We start from the raw sequence: 21,670 nt of genomic DNA, 5'->3' as shown, positions 1-21,670 counted from the left end.
TGAGCTTCCGGTTTTCGGTGTGCACATGTGCACCAGGGAGCTGCTCTTCCAGTTTCCAATGCTCCTATGCGCACAAAGACTAGCTGGCTGGTGCGCATGTGAGCACCAGAACCCAGAAGTGCAATGGGCGACGGCTGGTGTGCCTGGAGAGATGGTTTTGCATGCAACTTTCAGCACACATACCATAGGTTCACCATCACGGTTATATCCCCCTTTTCTGAGTCCCTAAGTTGTCCCTTGGAGGATCCTTTTCCTGGATTGTTCAACCACATTCTAATAGAAAATCAATGTTTTTCCAGAAATCTTCCCCTGAAAATGAGTAGGTTCCTCTTGAGTCCATATTGGTCTGACCCAGTCTCAAATATCATTCTGTAAAGCACTATGGAGGGGTATATAAGTCTAAGTGCTATTGTTCTTATTATCATTTCATGCCTATTTCTTTTTTTAAAAAAAAAAACATTTTTATTGAATTATAAGATAAAATAAGATACAAAATACAAAAATAAATAGGAAAGCGATGGGGAGGAAGAGGGGGAAGAGAAGTGAGGAAGGACTAGAAAAAAGAAAACAAAGCATTGACTTCCGACTCTCTTTGTTGCAGTAAAATAAAGCATGAACATGAATTTTAACCTTTTGTTTATTCATAATAATATAAACAAGCCATTTCTATAAGGATCTATCAATCTAATCGGTAAAATCCAAAATCAAAGTTTCATTCTTTTCCACTTCAAGCACAAAGTCAGAGGTGGGTTTCACATAATTTTACCACCGGTTCGCTGCGCACCAAAAATGTGAGTGTGCCAGGGGTAAAATGCTACCGGATCGGACCGGATCGGGCGAGTAGGTAGCGGAGTTTGGTTCTGGTTCGCCGATCTGGTAGTAATCACTGGCTGACCACGCCCCCGAACCAGTCCATGGCCCACAGTCCAGCATTCGCAAGCTGGACACCGGAACACCGGGAAGGCAGCTCGCCACCTGCTCGCCCTTAGGTCAGGGGCCGGGGCCCATTCCCCGAGGCCCTGGAGCCTTCTCCAACCAGGTCAGGGAATGGTGCATTCCCCGACTCTGGCCTTTCCCCGGAGCTGCCGCCCGCTCTTCCTTCGCCCACTTGCTGCCCGCTCGCCGCCTGTTCGCCCTTCGCCTTTGATCAGGGCCCGGGATACCTCATTCCCCTGAGACCCCAGAGCCACCCCCTGCTCGCCGCCTGCCCCAGCCGGGTCAGGGAATGCACCATTCCCCGACACCAGCCTTGTCCTGGAGCCGCCGCCCGCTCTTCCTTCGCCACGCAGCATATACTTACTTTCTTCCAGTGGCTGGCTGCCAGGAAAAGCAAGCGTCCAAAAGTTACTGGAGTCCCTCACCTTGAATATGCCGCCGCCATTGCTGCTTGTTCCATGCACCGGCTGCGCAAGCGCACACCGTTTATTTCATTTATTTATCAGCAGCAGGTTGGGGGTGCGCTTGCGCAGCCAGCGCATAGAACAAGGCGGCATATTCAACCGATTGAGGAAGCTGTGAGCAGGGGGCGACTCCGGGGCCTCAGGGAATGGGGCATCCCTGGGCCCCGGCCCCTGACCAAAGGCGAAGGGCGAGCAGGCGGCGAGCGGGCGGTGAGTGGGTGGCAGCTCTGGAGAAAGGCTGGAGTTGGGGAATGGTACATTCCCCGACCCCGTTGAGGCAGGTGGCGGCTCTGGGGCCTAGATGAAGGGAGAACAGGTGGCGAGGGAAAGGGAAAAGGCAGAATAGAAATTAATTTTTTTTTCCTTATTGGGTTCTGTGGGCGTGACTTGGTGGGGGGGGTTGTGATTCAGTGAGCATGGCTGTGAGTGACATTGAGTTGGCCATGCCCACTCAGTCACAGGACACACCCACCCACCAAGCCACACCCACAGAGTAGGTAGCAAAAATTTTTAGATTTCACCCCTGGAGCGTGTGCACCTTCCACATATGCGCCTGGCCTTCCGTGCATGCACTTTGCTCATGTGTGCAGCTTGCACTCATGCATGCGGCTTAGAAAACATGGCTAAACAGGACGGCATCGTGCCGGGGCGGATGGGAAGGCCCACCGCAAGTGGCCACTACCGGTTTGCTCGAACCAGTCAAACCAACTGAATACCACCACGGGACCAAGTCCAGAAGCAGTCTCCGTGTGGAAACAAAGGTACATATATTCTTTTCTTTAATCAAAATAGTCAATTTTGCCATTTCACCTAACTCCATCAATTTCTGCAACCTTTCACGCATGGTAGGCATCGAAGCGTCCTTCCATTTTTGTATGTCATGCCTATTCCTGAGCACAAAGCTTTAAGAAGAATAGAGACAAACTGGGACAGGTCCAGAGAAAAACAACAGGGACCATCAGGAGAACAGAAACCAAATCCTATGGAGAAAGAGTGGAGGATTTTAAAGAAAAGTCTGAAATGTATGAACGTATTTTAATTAGAAGACGACAGTGTGTTCACTCTCACCTCAGAATCCCTATGACAAACGAATGGCTTTAAGTTACAAAAGAACATTAGAGGGGGGGGATTTCTCACCCTAACAGAGCTTTGACAGTGAATCAGGCACCTAGAGATATGGTAGTTGCTTCTAATCAGGGGTGAAATGCTCCCAGTTCGGACCGGATCACCCGATCCAGTTAATCGTCCATGGCTACAAGAGACCATCTCTCTATATGAGCCATGGTAGCGCAGTAGTTAGAGTGCAGTACTGCTGCACTGCCGGCTGCCTGCAATTTGGCAGTTCGAATCTCGCTAGGCTCAAGATTGACTCAGCCTTCCATCCTTGCGAGGTGGGTAAAATGAGGACCCAGATTGTTGGGGGCAAGATGCTGGCTCTGTAAACCACTTAGAGAGGGCTGTAAAGCACTATAAAACGATATATAAGACTCAGTGCTATTGCTATATAGCAATTAGTTCCATTTGCCTCAGTGCTGGGTTTCAAAAATTTTTACTACTGATTCTGTGGGTGCAGCTTAGTGGGCATGGCATGGTGTTTTGTCCCCCTCGTCTCAGTCCGAGCGATGACTTAATTAGCCGGCACTATCAGCTCTGGCAGCAAACTAGCGAGCGTCTGCCAAGTATCTCTGTTATCTCCCTTGATGCCAATGAGTCAACAAACAGTACTTCAGCTCTAGTCAAGCAGTTAATTTGCCTACTACGAAGAGGCATAGCAGCCCTTGCTGCTTTTATATCCTGTGGAGTGTGGCTCCAAGACTCAGCACTTCCTAGGCCTGCCCAACCCCTGCTTCTGATGTTCCCACCTCTCCTGCCGACGAAACCTAGGGTCCAGCCAGGCCTGATTGCCATCAGCCAGGTCTGGAGGTGTGGCCTGGGAGGGGGAAAGAGGCTCTGGGGGACGGAGGCCTCATTATCTCCTCCACCTGGCCTGCCTCTGGCTCCTGGAGCTGAGCCAGGGAAGCCGATGCTCCCGAAGTAAGTCCTTATGGCCCTTCCCCCTCAATTTCTGAGTCACTTTCTGGCAGGGGGCCTGACTTGGGGGGCGCAGACACAACACATGGCATGGTGGGCGTGGCAGGAGAAGGATACTGTAAAATCTCCATTCCCATCCCACTCCAGGGGAAGGTTACTTGCATAAAATTCCCATTTCCTCCTGATCAGCTGGGACTCAGGAGGCAGAGAATAGATGGGGGCGGAGACAGTCAGAGGTGGTATATACCAGTTCTCCGAACTACTCAAAATTTCCACTACCGGTTCTCCAGGACTGGTCAGAACCTGCTGAAACCCACCTCTGATTTGCCTCCTTCCATTTTGCCACCATTCTTGCTAATGAATTTCAAAAAAGAGAGGATGTATGTGGCTCCTATAGTGAAGGACAAGGTGAATGTGAACTATGCTTCAGCGTCCGTTCTAATTTTTACAGATAGGGACCATTACATGGTAAACATGATTTTATTTTCTCACAAGCGTCTCCTTCTTTGAAAGCAGAAATATGTGGGACAGAGGGAGAGTCCCATTCTCTGAAGATTTTGCAAGAGACCAGGTCATAGCTGCAAACAGAACTAGTCCAAGTATTCAGCTATTTTCATACATAATACAGCAAAAACATGCAAGATGTAAGGGGTCAAGATAACCCAGCACTGCAATAGGACCCACAAAACACTCTGAAAGTCTAAAATTGAATTCATCAAAATCCTTCAGTCAGTGTTTAATCTGTTTAACTGTTAACTTTAAAAAATAAATTACGGAGGGAGGGGAGGTGGAGAGAATCTAGCAAAAACCTTGGCTTCTCAGACAGATCAGTAATAATCATAAAAAATGGTATCTGTGACATTTGAACAAACCAGCATTTGCATAATGAGGTTGCATATCATTATGTACATTATGAAGACTACTTCAGCTTCAATCGCAACGATTTATGAGCACACAATAGATTTAAGCTTAATGTTAACTGCTCCAATCTTGATTGCAGAAAATATGACTTCAGTAACAAAGTTGTTAATGCCTGGAATGCACTACCTGACTCTGTGGTCTCTTCCCAAAATCCCCAAAGCTTTAACCAAAGACTACTATTACTATTGACCTCACCCCATTCCTAAGAGGTCTATAAGGGGTGGTCATAAGAGCACTAGCGTGCCTACCGTTCCTGTCCTAATGTTCCCTTTGATTGTATCCAACTCGTATAATTATTTCATGCTTATGTTTAAATATATGCTTATATATCATATAGTTATTTCATGCTTATGCTTTTATATACTGTTGTGAGAAATAAATAAATAAATAAATATTGGAGCCCTGAATATTTTAATGGGAGGCAAAGACAGTGCATATAGGTTTCCCAAGAAACTATAATGCCAAACTTTAGACTTAAAAGTTCTCAAGTTTGTACAAATCTTGTCCAATCAATTACAGTGCTATGAGCTTTCCGATAAACTCAGTTTAAAACAACGAAAGGTCTACTGCAACAAGATTTGGGTTCTCCTAAACTATATAGAGTAAAGAACGTATTGTAAGGCCAAATGGAAGTTGTTACAGAGCAGCCTTTGTGTAACACCAGGTTCTCCAGATATATTGGTCTACAGCTTCCAACATTTCATGAGCACCAGATGTCCAGGAAGATGGTTATAGCAACATGATTGTTGTGATTTATTTGTAAGAACTCCTCCATATAAAATGTAGTATTTTGTTGTAATTGTTAAACTTGGCTATTATCAAGAGAGAATAAAGAGTCAGCTGTGATTTACAATTTTCAACACCTTCAAGTTTGGTTTCTACTCTTTTTGCACAGAGAAGAGATTAGGCAACAATTCTTTTTTATCATTTTATGCCTGTATTTGAATGTGACAAACACTCAGTGAGTGAAATATTGGTTCTCTGTGATCTTACCAGAGAGAATGGGAAAATCAAGCTTAATTTTAACATGTCTGAAAACCTGAATTTCTGAACAGCAAAAGAAGTCAATAGCCAATATCGTTTATCTGATGGGATCTCACCAGATATTAGGTAATGCATGAGCACAAGAGGAAAACAGAAGCTAATTTCTGCATATACACCTATGAAATATTCAAATACCCCTATGTAGGGACACAATTGTACTTTGCAGGTGTGCACATTCAGCATTTTCAGACAGGTGGTTCATTCATGTGTGCCCTGCCAAGCCTTGAAACAGAAAATTGCAGGTGAATATTGCAAATATTTCAGACTCCGCACTTTTTCTATGCATTAGAAGTCAAAATGCTGGATTCTAAGTTCAGTCCCAAATGATTAGATGCTGAATTTATAACTATGGCAGGAGATAACCAAATAGGCTGAAAAAGATCAGAGTGGCAATATAGAGCAAAGAAGGAAACTGCATAATTTTTCCCATTAAGCTTTTGGTTTTGAAGAAAACAAAATAAGCAAGAGATCACTACTCATCGTACATATCTAAATAGTTATTGACGTCATTATTAACATCATCAAGATGAATTCCTTATTACTGTTTTTCTTGTAACTACCTTTTTTGTTAGCTGTGACTTGCTTTTCTATTAGGAGCTATGCAGCCTGCAACTTTCATACAGTCTGTTTGAAAAGTGCTTCAATTTGTAGATATTTGCAATATAAACCAAGATTTATAGAAGATATCTCTGAGATCGGTATATCGACTCTCAACAAAGCATTCTTGGTAGTTCATACACAAGTAGGAAGAGAGAAAATGTCAGTGCTTTTAATGGTGAGAATGTTGGCCTGTGATTCAAAAAAATAAACTTCCTCAAATGACTCATAATAAAGAAGACATCAGATCATCTACTATTGTCACCCTAACCTAGAGTAAATGGTTATTAGGAAACTAAAGCGGTCAGATTAATATAACCTTACTAGGGAAAAGAGTAAATGTCATAAATAAATTTAATACAAAGTGCTGAATAATGATGTGTAAACTCCTAAGGGAATTCAGAGTTTGCCCCATCTGCTTCCTATGCAGTATTCAAAATTGCATTCTGAATGATGAGTAAAATATTTTACCAGGACTTTTAGAACTTCTCATGGCTGCATCTCTCCTATCCAAGCTTCATGAGGGGACAGCCTGACATTACCAAAGGAAGGATGGGGTGGGGGTGGGGGGAGAGGGAAAGATTGGAATGTAAGGGCAAAGGGGAGGATAGACACCCAGTTGAGCCTTTTGAGAAACTTCAGCCAGCCAAGTCAACTATCCATATGCAGAGCTGGGAACGGAACACCGATTTCCTAAACCGTATACAAGCACCTTATTGGACATTTACAGATAACTGTGGGATGGCCGGGGAGTTGGGGGGGAAAAAAATCTCCATTGGGTTGTTTGCATGGGAAAACTTCAGATTCAGATTCCGCCACTTCTGTAACCATTTAAGCTTCAGTAAAGTATAATCGTGGCAAAAACAAAGTGGCCAGGAGTCTTTCTTTGAGTGGGACAGTAGCCATTGAGCTGACTTCTCTTCTAAGGACTCTCATCCAAAATAAGGTGAGATGCAGGAACTTTGGGTTTTTTCCTCGTTATCCATTCCATAATTCTACCAGTTAAATGTATGTATATAAGAGCCGAAGTGGTGCAGTGGTTAGAGTGCAGTACTGCAGGCTACTTCAGCTGACTGCTAGCTGCAGTTCGGCAGTTCAAATCTCACCAGCTCAAGGTTGACCCAGCCTTCCATCCTTCCGAGGTGGGTAAAATGAGGACCTAAATTGTTGGAGGCAATATGCTGACTCTATAAACTGCTTAGAGAGGGCTGTAAAAGCATTATAAAGCAGTATATAAGTTTAAGTGCTATTGCTAAGTGTTACTGCTATCACCAGGCAAGCCTAGGGGTGAAGTTCACAATCCTTGGACCATGATATAATGGCGGAACACGGATACGTGTCACCTGCCATTCCTATTGTTTACTATCAGCTCCCATTATCCTCCCCAATTGGCCACGCAGGCTGGGTCTGGAAAACAAGCACACCAAGACGACTACATCTTCTATTATGTGGTATCACAGTAGAATGGAGGAATGTGATCTGTTAAGTGTCATATTATCATGCAGTGTGATCCTGGAATATCTCGATAATTTTGAATAGCTGGGAGATTCAAAGGTAGCACATTTATCTTCCTCACTGCAGCTATTATTTGGCAACAATTGATCCAGTCAAAACCATATTATCTCTACACTGAGAGCAAAATAATAATAATAATAATAATAATAATAATAATAATAATAATAATAATAATAATAATAATAATAATAATAATATTTTAATTTTTATACCGCCCTTCTCCCGAAGGACTCAGGGCGGTGAACAGGCAAAATAAAAACAACAATCAAATACATACAGTAGAATAAAATATTAATTAAAAAACTTATTTAAATTAGCCCAATCTAAAAATACTTTTAAAATCCCAAAACCTAATTTAAAAATTTTAAACCCTAAAAACAACTAATGCCAGTCCCGCACGGATAAATAAATAGGTCTTAAGCTCGTGGTGAAAGGTCCGAAGGTCCGGAAGTTGGCGAAGTCCAGGGGGAAGCTTGTTCCATAGGGTAGGGGCCCCCACAAAGAAGGCCCTTCCCCTGGGGGCCGCTAGCCGACATTGCTTGGCTGACGGCACCCTAAGGAGTCCCTCTCTGTGAGAGCGCACGGGTCGGTGGGAGGCAAACGGTGGCAGTAGGCGGTCCCGTAAGTAACCCGGTCCTAAGAATGGAATGCAGTTTATTACAATTAGTTAGGGAGACTAAGGTCATTAAAAAGAGAGAGAGAAAGTAAGATGAAAAATTAAAACAGCCTTAATATAGAGGTGACTGGCACAAGTTCCTTTGTGGTTGCTTGGATGGTATGTATTTTGATTTAGCTTTAATGCTCTCTGCTCAGAAGCAAATTGTTTTGCTAAAGTTTATGACACAAATCAGATTTATGGATGGCAATTAAATCTGCAGGCTAACTTGGAAGAAAATTAAGCTCCGCATAAACAAGGTTTGATTCCAAGGTGTTCAGGTCAAAAAAGCAGAGGGCAGAGGGTGGAGAAAGTTGCGCTGCCTTTAAAAGAATGCAGCTGCTGGAAATTCCCGGACTAGAGTCTAATAATAAATAACACACATAAAAATCGGAATCCCTTTCTCGCTAAGCCTATGACAGAAGCACACTTAAAGTAGCAATATCAATAGCGCTTAGACTTACATACCACTTCACAGTGCTTTACAGCCCTCTCTAACTAGTTTACAGAATCAACACATTGCCCCCAACAATCTGTGTCCTCATTTTACCGAACTCAGAAGGGTGGAAGGATGGAAGGCTGAGTCAAGTTGGAGCCAATGAGACTCAAACTGCCGAACTGCTGGCAGTCAGCAGTCAGCAGAATTAGCCTGCAGTACTGCATTTTAACCACTAGGCCACCATGGGTCTAAAGTAGTATAAAGACCTCTATAGGAGATCTTACAGTACCAGCACCAACTCTCCAAATTCATCGCAATGGGGAAATATAGAACAGAAAGGTCATTATGATATATACCTCTTAATAATGTGATTTTTAAAAAATTTTGAATCAGGTGACTTTAAAAGATCTAATGGTATTTCAGAACCTTAACACTGCTTAAGTAAAAGATGGGCATAAATTTATCAAAATTATCTACACATAGATTGACTGGAAATCAGACTTTTCTCCATGTCAAACATAGGTTGTTTAATAAGTTCCTTAGCATTTCCAGGATCTAACCAAGAGGTGGGTTTCAGCAGGTAATTTTGAGTAGTTCAGAGAACCAGTAAAATACCACCTCTGATTGGTCCCCCCCATCTATTCTCTGCTTCCCAAGTTCCAGCTGATCAGGAGGGAATGAAGATTTTACAGTATTCTTCCCCTGCCACGCCCACCAAGCCACACCCACAGAACCAGTAGTAAAAAAATGTGAAACCCATCCCTGATCTAACCCCATGACAAACATTGAGGGAAAACCATATGTTTGAAGCTGCTTGCCATATGTACTCTTTCAAGTAGATTTAGATTGATCAACCCTTCTGAAAGGGGCTTGACCAAAAACGAGTTTCTAACAAAAGAGAATGAAAAAAAGCCAAACCTACCCTTCCATCTCCAGGCATATGTTCTCCTTGGGGTCATAGGTGGAAGCTGAAAGGGCATTCCACAGACGGTTAAAAAAAAAATCCATAAAACAGCTGGGATAGCTGTTGGGACAGCCAAAAACGGTTGTTTAATTTGTTTAATATCCACTGCTATATCCCAGCCAACCATAGAATGATGAGACTGATGAGAATGATGAGAATGATGAGACTGGTGAGTGCTGTGAACCCTTGAATTTTTTCAAAAACTACTCCATCTAAAGAAAATTCTAGGAGATTACTAGACCCTAGCAGATTATTTGTCATGTGCATCAGGGGTGGTTTCTACTTACCTTTATTACCGGTTCGCATCGTGCCCGCGCATGCGCAGATCGCTTTTGATAATGTTCGGGTCAGTGGGCGGAGCCTCCCACTGGTTTTGCTATCGGTTCTATAGAACTGGTCCGAACCGGGGGCAACCCACCACTGACATGCATAGATTGAAGGATGTTCAGATCTTAAAATATTCAGACATGTTATTTTATGGCAGCAGCAGGAGGTTTCCGTTTAAGCTATATTTCCAACCCATGAGATGTTCTTGAGAACTTCATTAAAAGTAGAAATCCTATTGCTCTGGACTTTGGCATTTGAAAATAAGCAACATAAGAGGGAAATGGGCCTGGTTCTACAGAAAGGCAGCGTATACTGTTTCCCCACAGCTTCCATTTTCATAACAGGAAAGGCTGTGTCTGTTTACCTTTCATATGTCAAGCACCTGGTAACAGTACAAGACCTGTATTCGGGAGGGGGGGCGGAAGCAAGTGCCAATCCTACAACTATCTCTAAAATAGATTTTGGATGTGTTTCAGGTTGTACTTTAAAAATATAAGGGCAATGAGAAGGTCTGGAGAGGAAACATGAATGGGCAGACTTCTTCCCAAGCTACATTCCACATAATTGTCTCTAAAAGTGGAATTTATACAAACATCAGGGATTACTAGGCAGGTAAGGAAGTATAAAATGGGTTGTCTTCAGTTAAGAAGTTGAAAGAATTCTTTTAAAAAAAAAATCTTCAATGGGGAGACCTAATTGATACTTTTCTTCCACAGGATCTTCAGCAGGCTTCCAAATTGAAAGCTTACCCATACGTTTTCATAGCCTAAAGCTGCACCCATGCCCAGAAGTGCCATAATAAATAGGGGCTACGAACACAGTGTGGGAATAATAATAATAAAGTGCGTTTTAAACAATTCTAATTTTATATCTTTCTGCAAACCTTGTACGTCCGGCATCAACCAGAGTTTGAAAACGAAAACAGATTTTGCCTTGGATGTAAGATTATTTTGGCTGACCTATACAGGCATGAGGGGATTTGAGAGGAACATAGCATAATACCACAACCTAAATCTGGTACAAATATCAACAAACACAAAGTATTTGTCACAAACAGAGCCTCAAGCCTACCATTTAAACGATACAAAATGTAGACCTGTGGCCTGCAAAACTGTAAGCTTTAACCAGGACTAGACAAGATACTGGAAGGAAAACTATATTTTGCCCTAACAGGTTAAAAAGAAAATCCATCCAACGTTATCTTGATTTATTGAGAACAGTAAACAAGCTTCTTTGAAAGTTTGTAGCTTCATCAGCATCCAGTGATAGATTTCATAAACAAGGTACATAAGAAATTTGGGGTGTATTTTAATAAACTTCAATCAGGTAAGGATTCCTTCCAGAGCAGCGGCATATTTAACACTAATATGTACCGTACATTTCCTAGAATTTTCTGAAATACACCATTCCTTGGCTAATGCTGACAGACTTCGCCTAACTTTCTCTTTGACCTCCCCACCATGATTTTTAAAGGTCTGTACACAACAAAACTAAAATCCAGGACTAGACAAGTGGTGGAATCTTATTTTATTTATTTATTTATTTGATCATATTTATATACCGCCCTATCTCCCGAAGGACTCAGGGCGGTTTACAGGCACTTAAAAACACATAAATACAATATAAAAGCAATTAAAAAACTTATTCTAAAAGCCCAATAATTAAAAATATAGAAATAAAACCCAATTTAAAACCCATAGATTTAAAATCTAACTCAGTCCTGCGCAATTAAATAAGTATGTTTTAAGCCCGCGGCGGAAGGTCCGAAGGTCCGGAAGCTGACGAAGTCCGGGGGGTAGTTCGTTCCAGAGGGTGGGAGCCCCCACAGAGAAGGTCCTTCCCCTGGGCGTCGCCAGACGACATTGCCTCGCTGACGGCACCCTGAGGAGTCCCTCTCTATGAGAGCGCACGGGTCGGTGAGAGGTATTCGGTAGCAGTAGGCGGTCCCGTAAATAACCCGGCCCTATGCCATATAGAAATCATATGACACTGTTCCTTTAAAAAAAACAGCACCACCTCCAAAGTTTTTTGCATTAACCCAACATTTTAGTAGAACAATACAGTGGATCAAATTACTTAGCATTTTTTACATGTTCTTCATACGAAAGCTTTAAGACCTCGAATTATGAACACAATTGAGCCCAACATTTCCATTGCTAAGTGAGACTATTGTTAAGCGAGTTTTGTCCCATGTTACGATGGGTTATTTAGAATAGAATAGATAGAATAGAATTTTATTGCTCTCAGTGTACATAAAAGAAAAGATACCTTCATCAAGGTACAACATTTACAACACAATTGATGGTCAATATATCAATATAAATCATAAGGATTGCCAGCAACAAGTTATAGTCATACAGTCATAAGTGGAAAAAGATTGGTGATGGGAACTATGAAACGATTAATAGTAGTGCAGATTCAGTAAATAGTCTGACAGTGTTGAGGGAATTATTTGTTTAGCAGAGTGATGGCCTTCGGGAAAAAACTGTTCTTGTGTCTAGTTGTTCTGGTGTGCAGTGCTCCATAGCGTCGTTTTGAGGGTAGGAGTTGAAACAGTTTATGTCCAGGATGCGAGGGATCTGCAAATATTTTCACGGCCCTCTTCTTGATTCGTGCAGTATACAGGTCCTCAATGGAAGGCAAGTTGGTAGCAATTATTTTTTCTGCAGTTCTAATTATCCTCTGAAGTCTGTGTTTTTCTTGTTGGGTTGCAGAACCGAACCAGACAGTTATAGAGGTGCAAATGACAGACTCAATAATTCCTCTGTAGAACTGAATCAGCAGCGCCTTGGGCAGTTTGAGCTTACTGAGTTGGTGCAGAAAGAACATTCTTTGTTGTCCTTTTTTAATGATGTTTTTGATGTTAGCTGTCCATTTGAGATCTTGCGATATGATAGAACCCAGAAATTTGAAGGTTTCTACTGTTGATACTGTGTTGTCAAGTATTGTGAGAGGTGGAAGCATGGAAGGGTTTCTCCTAAAGTCTACCACCATTTCTACGGTTTTGAGTGTGTTCAGTTCAAGATTGTTTTGGTTGCACCACAAGGCTAGTCGTTCGACCTCTCGTCTATATGCGGATTCGTCATTGTCATTGTCTCATTTGCCATGGTTGTTAACTGAATCACTGCAGTTGTCAAGTTAGTAATACAGTTGTTAAGTGAGACTGGAGTCCCTGTTGACTTTGCTTGTCAGAAGGTCACAAAAGGTGATGAGATGACCCCAGGACACTGTAACCATCATAAATACAAGCCACTTGCTAAACATTCAGAGTCTGATCACATGACCATGGGGATGCTGCTACAGTTGTAAGTGTGAAAACTGGTCACAAATCACTTTTTTCAGTGCCGTTGTAACGTTTTGAAACAATCACTAAACAAAATGTTGTAAGCAGAGGTAGGCTGCTGTTGGTTCGGACCAATTCAGGCGAACCGGTAGTTCCGACCACCACCTGGGCCCACTCCCCCCCCCCACAGTGCTATCCTGTCCTATATATCTCACTCTCTGACTTGCTCGCCCCGCCCACGCAGCCCAGCTGATTTCTGTGCCTCACTCGCTCTACTCACCGTGGATGCCTGAGAAAGTGTGCTGGAAGCTGCATGCAGGAAATCGCCGTGTGTTTGAAGCCACGTGTGAGTGTGGAAGGTGCATGCGCAAGCGCAGCATGCTCACATTTTCGATTCTGCACTAGGCAAACCAGTTGTTAAATTATGTGAAGCCCACCTTTGGTTGTAAGTCAAGGACTACATGTACTATGAGAGCTGCATTGGTTACTGGTTTGTTCCAGGAGCAATTCAGATGTTGGCTGACACTTTTCAACATCTTGGATATCTTCTCCATTAATATTTGCCTACCTAAGAAGAGTTGGAAGAGCTTTTCTCCAGGTCCTTCTTCCTAAAGAGTTTTATTTAATGTTTTCCTCTTCTGGAACAGAAATTTCTCAGAGGTCAGGTTTACCTGGAACTCAGTTAGGATTTTGAAATGGTATTACTGTTATTCTTCTCTTCCTTACTAATATCTATCTCTTCCCACTTATAACTATAACCACGTTGCTTGTATCTTTCAATTTATATTGTTTTTATTTGTTTCCTAGTACGATTTGATAGCTGTTTAGTAACCTTGACTATCACTAAGTGTTGTATCTTTTTATTCATGATGAATGTATTTTATTCTCCTTATGTACACTGAGAGCATATACACCAAAGACAAATTCCTTGTGTGTCCAATCACACTTGGCCAATAAAGAATTCTATCGTAATCTAGTCTAGTCTAGTCTAGTCTTTTGGGAATCTGATTTGAGTTTGTACTTTCGTTCTGTGGACTGGCTGTGCTTTGATAAAACAGTTGTCTGATTTTGGCTTGTTTGAAGAAGCAGGATACAAGAGTATTGATATTTTTAAACTTGGGTGTTGGAGAAGATCCTTGAGTGTCCCATGGAAAGCCAACAAAACAGACCAACTGATCATCAAAGAAACCAACTCAAAGTTCTCACATAATGCACATATGACTAGGTTCAAATTATACTACTTCTTCTCTGACAAAGGCCCTAATACTAGGAAGGGTGGAAGGAAAGGAAAGAAAAAGAAGACCAACAACCAGGTGGATGGATTTGGTTACACTTGCAATGGATGTACTTTTGGAAAGCTTGAAAGTCAAAGTTGGGGAAAGATAATCATGGAGAAAAATTGCTTAGAACTGATGCACTTAAACAAAAAGGATGGGGCAGAATTTTAACCATTCAGAGTTGTATAAACTGGAGTGGAATATTAGCCCCGCTAAATAAATAAGAAAAAAAATATAATAAAACAATAATCAAGGAAAATTCTGGTGGCTGCAGAAATGGGTCAGGAAAAGAGCTACCAGCAATCCATAGAACATTGTTTCCCCACTCTGCAACACAATGTAATACATAATTTAAATGGAAAAATATAAAAGCAATTAAGCCAATATTTAACCATTATTTTGGCAACTTGCTAAAAAAGGGAACTTCAATCGTTACTGTAGGGTGACTTTCCAAAAGAAAGTTGACATAAACACTTTAAACACTATACTTCAAACATCCAAACTTTGAACAGGTACATAAGGTAGCAAATCATATTCCTATTTCCATCTCTTCAGATTTTAACTAGTCTCATGGGCCAGGATAGCATCATTTGCATTAATTCACGTAGAAATAAAAGTTCACCTTTGCCATAACCGTTCATAACAAGGATCATTGCCAATGGTGGATTTCCTTGTTAGCACATATTAATAAGATTCCTTACAATCACAATTTTACAACATTCACACTCTGCATTTTTGTTACCACATGTCCTTGAAAATGTTTCGCTTACCGATATCTGTGATCACCTCAAATTTTTCACTTTTGATGTTGATGCTTTGTTGTATTCAATTTCTATATTAGGGATTTTATTTTATCACTGCTTAGTTGTGATCTAGCTATGCAGGGTATTTTCAGAGACAAAGAACTTAAACATGTAATCGCAGCAAAAAATAATTCTCCTTTCTTGTATCCGTGCAACATCTATTATTGGGAACAATAACTTTAATCCAAACTTGCTGCTTATCTAACACCAAATAAATCCTGCCAAATATCTGACTGTATAAGCAAGTGTATTTTAAAGGGGCTATATTTGATCTTTATTATAATTAAATAGACAGGTCCAAGTGATTACGGCTTGTAGCAACTAATGTCTTGGCATTCAAAGCAAAGTACAATGTGTTTTGCAATATCAGCTCTTCAACTGGGCTAGATTAACCACAATGCAAAACAAAGCCTAACCAAAGGCACAACGCAAATTCCAATTTTCTGATATAATGCCATTATAGGAGAGGAAAGAGTACCCAACCTGATCCACATGCAACAGTTGCTTTTTAAAAAAATTCAGGTCCGGTTGTTCATCGTGCAACATGGAAGATGCAGAGCAGTAACTCTTTAACGTTTATAGGTTGAACTTGATGAGTTAAACTGCGAGAAAAAAGTTCATAATGTAAAATAACTTCATGAAATACTCCTGGCTATTAGTATACCTCGTAAGCAGTGGTGGGATTCAGCCAGTTCGCACCACTTCGGGAGAACCGGTTGTTAACTTTCTGAGCAGTTTGGCAAACTGGTTGTTGGAAGAAATCATTAGGGTAGAGAACCGATTGTTAAATTACTTGAATCCCACCACTGCTCGTAAGTAAGGGGTAGTACAACTGGATGCCACATCCAATCTATCAATGATGTTCGGTTGCAATGTTCAATTGTCATTGTTTAATTATTACCAGTGAATTATTATTCAAAGCTCTGTTTCTCCAAGTGTAAAATTTTGTAATATTTATGCATTTCTCCATCAATCAATTCTATGCTGCCTCAATCACAAGAGAGGTTCTAGGTGGTTGATATTCCAGGAATCATAACAGAACTTCCATAAAACTATTATTCAGCCAGGGGTCAAGATGTAAAGCTGGGTGTCATCTCCATACTGGTGAGATACTTAACCCTGTGATATCAGATGATCCTGTCCAGCAACCCCATGAAGATGTTGTAAAAAGGGAGAGTGCGGAGTCCTGTGGTACCCCACAAAGTATGGATCTTGAGCTGGATCTCTTCCCATATACCAACACTAACTGGAACCAGTCCCCAACGGAGGAATTGAAATGTGGCAAAACAGTGCTTCCCCTTCCCGGTCCCTGAGATGGTCCAGAGCAGGAGTCTCCAACCTTGGCAACTTGAAGACTTGTGGACTTCAACTCTCAGCTTTGGTGGCTGAGGAATTCTGGGAGTTGAAGTCCACAAGTCTGAGAGGATACCCTGAGGTCTAAGAGATCAAGCTGGATCATGAGAGTCTCACCACCATATCTTAAGTCCCACCAAATAGCCAGACTTATGGCCTAACTGAAAAAGACTGACATAATTTCTTTCCTCCAGAGCAGGGGTCTCCAACCTTGGCAACTTTCAGACTTGTGGACCAACTCCCAGAATTCTGGGAGTTGAAGTCCACAAGTCTGAAAGTTGCCAAGGTTGGAAACCCCTGTTCCAGAAGCCTTTGGAGTTGTCATGCCAACATCTTCTCCATAATCGGTCCCAAAAGGCAAGATTGGAAACTAGTTGAAAATTATTTACCATTGTAATGGCAAAGTGAAAAACTGTTAAATCCTCAACTGAAATTAGCTAGCCAGAATTTATCTTACTTTCCTTCCAAATGTCTGTTTCCTTCATATTAAATTAGTTCATTTTAATATTGGAGGTAATAACATGCAGCTTTAATGCTTTACAGGGGTGTGTGGGGTTTTTTTTTTTTTTTTGGTTAATGGCTTCCCAATACGTTGGCATTGTACTCCCCATAAATTTCCAGTTAGCACAGCCACTTTCTATTTTATGTTAGTTTTGGTTTGCTTGAAGTTATTGCTACACATATTAAAAAATCATTCAAATCTCATTGGAAACTGAGAACTGCATGACCATATGAAAATGCAGTGGATGCAAATTCTATTTCTGTCAGCTGCCACCTTATGCTTGCTTGTGTTTAGCTGCCAGGCAGTGACAGTCTGCCATGAACTCTGGAAGAGGAAGGATGATGCTTGGGGGAAAACGAAAGGAACTTCTGAATCTCCCTGAGACGCTGCTTCAAGGTCACCCAGCTGGGAGAAGAAGACAGCTGCATACCAACCTACACTTGAAATGACCATTCTGAAAACTACTTGTCTGAACCTGATTGGTCATGGAGAGGGTCAGCAATGGGAGGCGGTTAGGGGAGGGAAAAGTTGAACTTAGGGATTTTGGAGCATGCTTCTCAGTTCTGGCTATGCTTGACTGCAATATACTTGATTTCTAAGAAAATTATTCCTTTTCCAACGAATGGGGCCAAGGATCTTTTTACTTAAAGGTTTAAGAGTTTCTTTGATGGTGCCTGGATTGCATCATGCATGGTGCACTCAATTCTGATATTACCTGATGAGTAGCAGAGGGAGAAAATGATGCTCTGACCCCCCCCCCTCCCCCTTCCAACTAAGACAACCCAGTTTAGATCTCAACAGTCAAGATCAGTGGTGGGATTCAAGTAATTTAACAAACGGTTCTCTGCCTTAATGATTTCTTCCAACAACCAGTTTGCCAAACTACTCAGAAAGTTAACAACCGGTTCTGCCGAAGTGGTGCAAACTGGCTGAATCCCACCACTAGTCAAGATGTTGGCACCACTTTTGTATCCATTTTAGGTAACTCCAGACCTCCACATGAAATTCTTTACCATCGTTATTTAAGAGAGTATTTAAAAGTGAGAAAAGGACTCAGAAATTATAATGTTCAGCCAAGGTGTGTGGGCAAGGATAATTACAGAGTATTTGCAAATTTTAATGTGTCCTCCAGCTTTAAGAAAAGGAGGGGGGAGCAGGAACAATGGATGAATTTCTCTACTCCTACTAAAAGTTCCTTGGGCAAAACGGCATGGCACCAAAAGGACAGCAATGAAATTGCATCCATACACGCCAAGCTAGCATCAGAGCTTCAGTTGCTGGGAAGAACATTTTGCCCTCAATTTTTTCTCACTGGGTTCACTGTAGCATAGGAGCAAGCCACTGAGGCCACAAACAGATGTCAAATTCTGGCACGCAAGTTTTGGAGCACAACATCTGGTTGGCTCCTTCCCAATTATGTGGTTTGGCTCTCCAGCTGGCCATTGAGGTGAGTACATCATGAGGTCTTCAACAGATCATCCAGATGCCAGGTTCTTGTGACTCTAAAAAATGGTTAAGCCTTCCCTTTATAATTATGTATTTTCCAGAAGACAACATTTGTGTCTTCTTTGGGATTATTGTGATTTGCCAGTGGGATGAAAATTGTGTTTCTTCCAACTGTGAACAAACTGAATGGTTAAAGGAAGAGTCCCAACAGCAGATGGTCAATCAGCCAAGCGCCTGTTTGGAAACTCGGACTGAAAAGTTTAGATGTGCACTGTCACTTGAGCAAAGTGCTACTCTACTCATCAGACTCAAGCCAAAAGCTGACCACAGTGGACAGTTGCTGAAGCATAGCAAGAAAGCTAGAATATATCCCCAGACAATAAGCGTGAGGAAAACAAAAGGATACATATTTGCTGTGCATACACAAAGGCCTCCTGAACATTAGAAGATGACAACAAGAGGCTAAAATAAACACTGAAAACTGCCATAAATCAAATCAACAGTCCATCTGGCCCAAAACTGTTTGTACAGATTGGCAGCAGTCTTATAGATTAGCATCTTCTTTCTAGCCATATCTGGAGATTAAATGTGTTGAACATTTGTTTGCAAAGCAAGTACTCTTTCTTTGAGTCACCCTGGGTTATGTTCAGTAAGGATACACATCCATTGCTATTGATGTCTTATAACATAACATAACAACAGAGTTGGAAGGGACCTTGGAGGCCTTCTAGTCCAACCCCCTGCCTAGGCAGGAACCCTACACCATCTCAGTCAGATGGTTATCCAACATTTTCTTAAAAATTTCCAGTGTTGGAGCATTCACAACTTCTGCAGGCAAGTTGTTCCACTTATTAATTGTTCTAACTGTCAGGAAATTTCTCCTTAGTTCTAAGTTGCTTCTTTCTTTGATCAGCTTCCACCCATTGCTTCTTGTTCTACCCTCAGGTGCTTTGGAGAACAGCCCGACTCCCTCTTCCTTGTGGCAACCCCTGAGATATTGGAACACAGCTATCATGTCTCCCCTAGTCCTTCTTTTTATTAAACTAGACATACCCAGTTCCTGCAACCGTTCTTCATATGTTTTAGCCTCCAGTCCTCCAGTCCTCTAATCATCTTTGTTGCTCTTCTCTGCACTCTTTCTAGAGTCTCAACATCTTTTTTACATCGTGGAGACCAAAACTGGATGCAATATTCCAAGTGTGGCCTTACCAAGGCATTATAAAGTGGCACTAACACTTCACGTTGATCTTGATTTTATCCCTCTGTTTATGCAGCCCAGAACTGTGTTGGCTTTTTTAGCAGCTGCTGCACACTGCTGGCTCATATCTAGATGGTTATCCACTAGGACTCCAAGATCCCTCTCACAGGTACTACTATTGAGCAAGGTACCACATATACGATACCGGTGCATTTTGTTTTTTTTGCCTAAATGTAGAATCTTACTTTTTTCACTGTTGAATTTCATTTTGTTAGATAGCGCCCAATGTTCAAGTCTGTCAAGATCCTTCTGTATCTTGAGCCTATCTTCTGGAGTGTTGGCTATTCCTGCCAGCTTGGTGTCATCTGCAAATTTGATGAGTTCCCCATCTATCCCCTCGTCCAAGTCATTGATGAAGATGTTGAAGAGTACTGGGCCTAAAACAGAGCCTTGGGGTACTCCACTGCATACTTCCCTCCATGTGGATGTTCTTGTACACTTGGAATTACAGATAGTCCTTGGCTTATGACCACAACTGAGACAAAAATCCTTGTAGCTAAGTGAGACAGTTGTTAAGTGAGTTTTGCCCCATTTTATGACTTTTCTTGCAACGGTTGTTGTGTGAATCACTGCAGTTGTTAAGTCCGTAACATGGTTGTTAAGTGCATCCAGCTTTCCCATTGTCAGACTGGACCTGTTTCTCAGAAGACTGCAAAAAGTGATCACATGACCCTGGGCAGGGGTCATATTGATTTACCTTCACTACCGGTTCGCAAATATGAGTACATGCGCCACCTCCACACATGCGCAGGGCCTTCTGCGCATGTGCAGAGAGTCAAAAATGAGACGTGATGACCTCCGGGTGGGTGGACATAGCTGCCAATAGCTGCCGCTACCTGTTCGCCCGAACTGGATAGAAATGGCTGAATACCACCACTGACCCTGGGACACTGCAATCATCATATGACACAGTTGCCAAGCATCTGAATTTTGACCGTGTGCTCATGGGGATGCTGCAACAATTGTAAGCATCCCCACCAGGGGTGAAATCTAAAAATTTTCCCTACTGGTTCTGTGGGCATGGCTAAATTGGTGGGTATGGCTTGGTGGTCAGGTGACTGAATGGGCATGGCCAATAATAATAAATAATAAATAAATAATAAAAATAATAAAGTATACAAAAGTTGGAAGCGTACCGGTCTACCTTCTTTAAAAATAGAGGCACCGGTCTACTAATTGCCCTTTTTTGGGAGGCACCGGTCTACCTTCTTTAAAAATAGAGGCACTGGTCTACTAGCCGCCTACAGCGCTGATCAGCTGTAGTGCGGCCCTTTGAAGCACGGCAGTCATTTAAGGCCATTTGCAGCTATATCACCACCGAGAGCTTCAGGGACAGAGAAGAGGAACAGCGAGGTGTGGGTGGTGGGGAGGCAGGGATTTTTGCTACCGATTCTCCAAACTACCCACCCCCATCGCTACCGGATTGCGGAATCCGGTCCGAACCGGGAGCATTTCACCCAGATCCCCACCATCATCCCCAAGTAACAGTCACAAGTTACTTTTTTCAGTGCCAATGCAGCTTTGAACAGTCATTAAACAAACAAAGATTGTCAGTCAAGGACTACCTGTAATACAGAAAACTCTCCAATGTTGTAGCAGGCTTCATCGTTTCAGATCCTACAAAGAAAATAAAATCTGAATCGTCTCCTTGGTTTTGGATTTTGTTACAACAAGATGGTTTTATACAGTTTTTTTTCAGGAGATACTTTTCCTAAACTGGAAAAGGCCACATGTAGGTCACACAAGCTGTACCTGTAGCCAGGTTCCCCATCCTCAACTCTTCCACCCAATTTCCTGGTGCAGCTTCAACCAACAACTACTGAGGGATTCTGCCTACAAGGGTCTAGGACAGCGG

This window comes from Ahaetulla prasina, chromosome 6 (genome assembly GCF_028640845.1).
Source record: "Ahaetulla prasina isolate Xishuangbanna chromosome 6, ASM2864084v1, whole genome shotgun sequence".
Taxonomy (NCBI): Eukaryota; Metazoa; Chordata; class Lepidosauria; order Squamata; family Colubridae; genus Ahaetulla; species Ahaetulla prasina.
Note: the sequence above shows the minus strand (reverse complement) of the source record.